The sequence below is a fragment of the Pteropus vampyrus genome, unplaced genomic scaffold, assembly GCF_000151845.1.
Source record: "Pteropus vampyrus isolate Shadow unplaced genomic scaffold, Pvam_2.0 Scaffold258, whole genome shotgun sequence".
Lineage (NCBI taxonomy): Eukaryota > Metazoa > Chordata > Mammalia > Chiroptera > Pteropodidae > Pteropus > Pteropus vampyrus.
Window position 1 is genome coordinate 582,558 of NW_011889039.1, and position 5,601 is coordinate 588,158.

A 5,601-nucleotide genomic window follows, 5' to 3' on the forward strand; every position below is an offset into this window, starting at 1 on the left:
ATGTTTTGCTAATTGAATTGAATTATGTAACATACTTAAAAGGCAGCTGTATGTAGCCATTAAAACAAAGTCAAAGATCTGTATCTTTTTTTAACCATTGAAAGGTGTCTGTGCTACACTTTTAGGTCAATGAATGCATGCTAGGAGGACTATGGATGACATCACCGTCCTTTTGGGGGTCGGTGTGGATAAGCTATAACGTCGGTCACCCTCCCAAGCACCGAACTGCACTAGATCCTGAGCGGTAAACAGATTTTCCACGTTCGGTACCTCTGCAGCCAAGTCCCAGAGAGCTATTTTTTTCTATTTTATAAATAGAAAAAAAAAATGCTTTAATTTAGAAAACACAAAACAAGAATAACAAAAAGTTTAAATTTGGTTTTCGTAGCTGAGCTTTGTCACTGTGCGCCTGTCCCGAGCAGGCGTCTGAGGGACGCGGGCTCCTCTGACGTGGGCTGCAGGTGGGACCCGGTCGTCCCTGTGGACCGTGTGATTCCAGCCTTTCTGAAGGGACAGAAATTCCCTTAGGCTATTATTTCCTTCTTTCAGTCATTCGAATGTAAGATTCGAATCTGGGACGAAAAATGTCACGGACTCGCGAGAGCAGAGCTTGTTCATGTTAACGAGTCTTAGGTAGAAGTTGAGAGAAGACAGATACGCTAACCCACCAGGGAGAAACCTTCGGTTTTCCATAATCGACTCTAAGATTCCCCACGAGAACCGAGATGGGAGTGAGGTACTGTAATCTGAGAATCTCCTTCTGGAAGCCGAGGGCAAACGCGAGGCCTCACAGGGAAGAAGGGCTTCTCCCAGGGGTCCTGCGTGACACCAATCTCAGCCACCTGGCGCCTGAGCACGTGGGAATTTACAATCGACCATCTTCTTCAGCAAAAAAGTAAGAAACTGCCTGCGTGGTCCTGATGCCTGTCAGAAGAACCATGTTAGGTCACCAGTGAACCCAAAGGAAAAGCATTCTAGAGACCAGGACGAGATGCTTGTAGACAACATCACGATGCTGGGGAGAGTCACAGGGCTTCTCATCTGCATCATGATCACCCTGGAATTAGTTTCCTGTTATAAGCTGGTGTTCTTATACATTGGTATCACAACATTTCTCTAGATTATAAATGTGTCACAGTTATATTCGGATTCATTTAAATAACATAAGAGTCTTTAGAAAATAAAAATTGGCCGTGTGGAGTAGACGCCCCAAGGTCCCAAACCTCAGTGCTAGGTTTGTTTGATAATCAGTGAGAAGCATTGCTATAAAGAAAAGAAGCTCCCTGAGCCATAAGCCCGGACCGGACACCCATGGTCTTTGAAGGGACTCCCATCATTCTGGAGAATGATGACTCAGGCGTTCGGTGTGCGTGCTCTGCCTTCACAGGGCTTTGCGCATGTGGCCGATGTCTATTTGGGAGCATGCCACTTAACCTCCACCTTCTTCAGCTTTTGTCGATACAATAATAGAAACAATGTTCATGATAATTATTATCAGCGTTATAATCATAATGCTATCTACCTCATGGGTCGGTGGTAAAGGTCAGAGGAGACAGTAAATCTGATAAGTTACATAAAGAATGCCATAGATGAAAGCATGGTGTGATTTAAAGGGTCATTAAATTTACTAAAAAGATAATTAACAAAAAAAAAAAAAGAGAAAGATCTTACCTTTTTGACTACCTGTCTCAAAAACAAAAACGAAAACAAAACAAAACTAACTACAGGCAAGATTGGGGTCAAACCATCGTGACCTCCCTGGGAGCAGTTAGCTAGACACGTAGGCGCGTGTCCAGGGCAAAAAACAGCTGTGGGAAGGTCACTGATTTCAGGGGCAAACTGATAGAAAGTCACAGGTTTGCTGTATTTTTTGTCTTGTTTCAATATGCTTCTCCCTCGTGAGGTTCATGTGAAAATTATACCCCTTATGACGTCTCAAAACTTATCAGAGGCTTAAGGGTGGGGACAGAAATCAAAGAACCAAATCAATTGAGCTTGTGAAAAATTTTATGCAAGAAGGACCCAGTCAGGTGGAAGACTGTGAGTTAGGACTTCTCGTTGGCCTTTAAAATGCTCATTCTGTGGGTAGCTCTCATAAGTGCTCCGATCATAGTGTTTAAACGTCACTAACAAAGCTCTTGCCACTCTAGGTCACTGATAAACGGTAACACACATCGGTTACTCTGCTCTCCACAAACCTGTGTGAGGGTCAGACCGGCACCTCCAGAAGCACAGAAGACCCAGCATCAGAGTCCATTCCAAGTCGCAGATCACCCTACAGGAGGATCCTGGCCCAAAGCAGGCGTTGGGAATAAAACGCCATCTCCTCTCAACTGCCAAACAGCTCCTTTGTGTTACGACTTCTGATAAATATTGTGAGTATTCTAATTTCATCTCAGTCATTGCTGATGGTTTTCCTTTAAATTTTCATGTTTTCTTACCCTCTTGCTACAACAGGAAGGTCGCAGAAGTAAACAAAATAATTGTCACTGTTATTCATAATTCCGCTATTTTTATAAAATTATTATTCAACAGAGAACACATTTAAAAAAATATTTCTAAACAGTCTTAAAAGTTTATAAAGCCAGATTACCTGTGAGAATCATTTTAATCATTTTAATAGGTAAGCCAGATTACCTATGACAATCTAAGGAAAATTATATATGGAGCTGTTTATACTCCCCCAGTATAAATAGCCGTTAAGATAGATTTTTTTCTATAAAGGAATGACTCTCAGGATGTCCTGGTGTTTTTTGAGCTCTGCTAACCATATCGGATGCTTGAGCTTTGGGCCTCAGTGGATTGCCAAGTGTGAACACTCAGATTAAAGCTTTAAGTAGTGGCACGCTTCAGGTAATTGGATAGAAAAAGGAAAACATTTTATTTTCCTATTTTGTTAAATATTCGATCAAACCGCACAGTTTGAGTGTGACTTTGTGCCTTTCCGGGTGTCATCCATCTTCCTCTCAGGGGCCTTGTGTGGGAGGTGTTCAAGGCCACCATCCCCAGCGGTTCAGAGGATGATCCATTAGGACCTCAGGAAGGAGACCATGAAAACCTGTTGGAGACACAGGACAGGGTTGCTAATTCACTGTTCTTAACACTTCAGCTAACCCAACAATGTGTGAATGAGCAGGAACTTCACACCCCCTTTTGAGAGGAAAAATCAAGCAGAGCCCTTCCAAAGGCACAGCTCCTTGGCTGGGAGGGTAATGTGTCCTGACAGACCCAGGAGAAGGCCTGGGCTGTGGGCTGACTTCTCTTTCACGGTGACCTTGAAATGCTGAGGGAAAGCTGGAGAGAAAAGCAATTTCATCTTTGAAATTACACACCACTGTTCTCATTCATCTTGATAAGCACTTTTAAGGAATCAAAAGAGGAAAGAAGGTGGGAATATTGCTTCTATAAGGGTTATGGAGACCTTCCTTCTGCAGAGTCAGTTTAAAGTAAATTTAGATGTTCAAAGATGCATTTGATTTCTATTGTGAGGCTAAATTGGCCACTTTTAGAAGGTTGGGGGGAAAAAAAGAAGAAAAAGACGGGAAAGGAAAAATATAGAAAAAATGTTATAAAACAAAACTGTTGTGTGTTCTACTTTGAAAATAAAATTTAGAATAAGTTCCGGAAAGACCCGTAGTCTGAAATGTGCTTTCGGTCATTAATGTTTATTCATTTGACAGCCCTCTTGATTAATGCTTTGTAATTGTTCAGATGATCCTCGAGAAAGGCTATGCCATTCATTAAAATGTTACGAAACGCTAGAAATAACAGGTTAAATAAAGATCACTTATAATGTGACAATAACATCAAAACGATTTTCTCATCAAAAATAAATAAGGTAAGTAAACATTTTTAAACGTGCTCTGATTGTGTTTCTCCACACGTAAATCCAACGGGCTATTTTGTTGTCATATTTCCACCTGTGTGAATTTGGGGTGTGTCTGTGTGTGTCTCTGTGTGTGTGTGTGTGTGTGTGCGCGCGCGCGCGCGCGCGGCCTCTCCCTTGAGAATAACGTCGCTCAGCTCACCTGTGCCATCGTCAAGTCTGTGAGCCCACACAGCTGGGGGCTCTCACGAGCATGACATAATGCGTCACACAGAATCCGCCCTTCTCGCCTGGTCTGGGGAGTCTCCATTATGACAGGAGCTGTCAGCCCCTCTTTGGAACCCAGCCCTGACCAGCCGCTCCCCTATTGCCATGAGAGCTCCCTAAGATAAAGGGGGACCCCTGGGTATAAAGCTGAGAGGAAGCCACGAGGGGCAGGAATTCGGAGCAAACGCAATGAGGCTGCGTTGGGAACAAGTGGGGTGAGGGTCACCACTGCAGTGGGCGCAAGAGCAAGTCAGACCGGTGGTGACCGGAGGGTGGGGAGCAGGGGGAGATGGACGGGTAAAGGGGTCAAATATGTGGGAACAGAAAGAAATCTATGTATGCGCCGTGAATATATAATACAATATATGTCTGCTTACTGTTGAATCGTACACTTGAGACTCACTGGCTTTTGTTAACCAATGTTACCTGAATAAAAAATAAAATAAAATAATAAAATAAAATGTTTAAAAAGTTAGAAAAAAGAAGACGAAGAAGAAGAAGTAGCAGGCCAGCCTCACGCACACGGAGCCGGGAGAAGGGGCGACAGACCGTCTGGCTCCGCTCGATCCGATGAGAAAGACAGCGGGGACCCTGTGTGGACGTCCCTGGTAGTGAGCGGACGGCAGAAAGAAAGCCACTTCACGGTCCCTCCCTTTCCTGACGAGAGACCCCCCCAGGAGGAAACGGGAAGAACCGGTGTCGACCCGCCAAGGGTAACAGTCGCTCGGCCTCCCTGCGTCCCACTGCCCCGCCTGGCGCCCGCTGGATCCGGCTCCGGATGGGGTGGGGACCGCGCTCGGCGACAGCTGCTTGGGAGCAGTAGTGACCGAGAACAAAATGCCTGGTGGGCACTGAGATCGTCTTCCTCGGGTACAAACGCGGGGGTGGGGGGCCTTCTCCTGGCAAGGCTGTGCTCGCCTCCAGGGACCTCCTGCCTGCAGACTGGCACGTCCCGGGCTTGGCGACACTCCCTCGCTGCCATGCCTTCGTCAGGGGCTTGTTTGGACGGGTCAGCCTGCCGTCGTTACTCAGAAAGATTCTCATGCATGGCGGATGAGAGAGAGGGCAGCCATGCCACCACCGGGCTGGCCGAGGGCATCTCAGGGGCTTGGTGTCTCGGAGCACCTCCGCCTGACTCGGGGCAGGGCTGACGGGTCCCTGGACCTCTGGGCCGCGGATGGTGGCCTCAGAGCATGGAGCGCATTTAAAGATGTCTTCACCGGTCCCCAGGTGCACCCTCCGCCAGCACGCACAAGCTTGGGGATGTGGGACAGGTCGCACCACCTTGCCACACTCACCCCTTCTGTACATGGGGATGGACGCAGGTCACAGCACGTGAGGCCCTATGGCTGGGAAGCGCTCGAGGCCGCTTGCAACACGGGCTGGAGCTGAGAACAGCATTTCCTCCCAGCCACGAAGATCCTGGAGAGAGTCGCTGACAGGTGGACGGTCGCCCAGCTCTCCTGTCCTCTGTCCCTCAGACTCCTGGTGAAGCGCTGCTGCAGCCC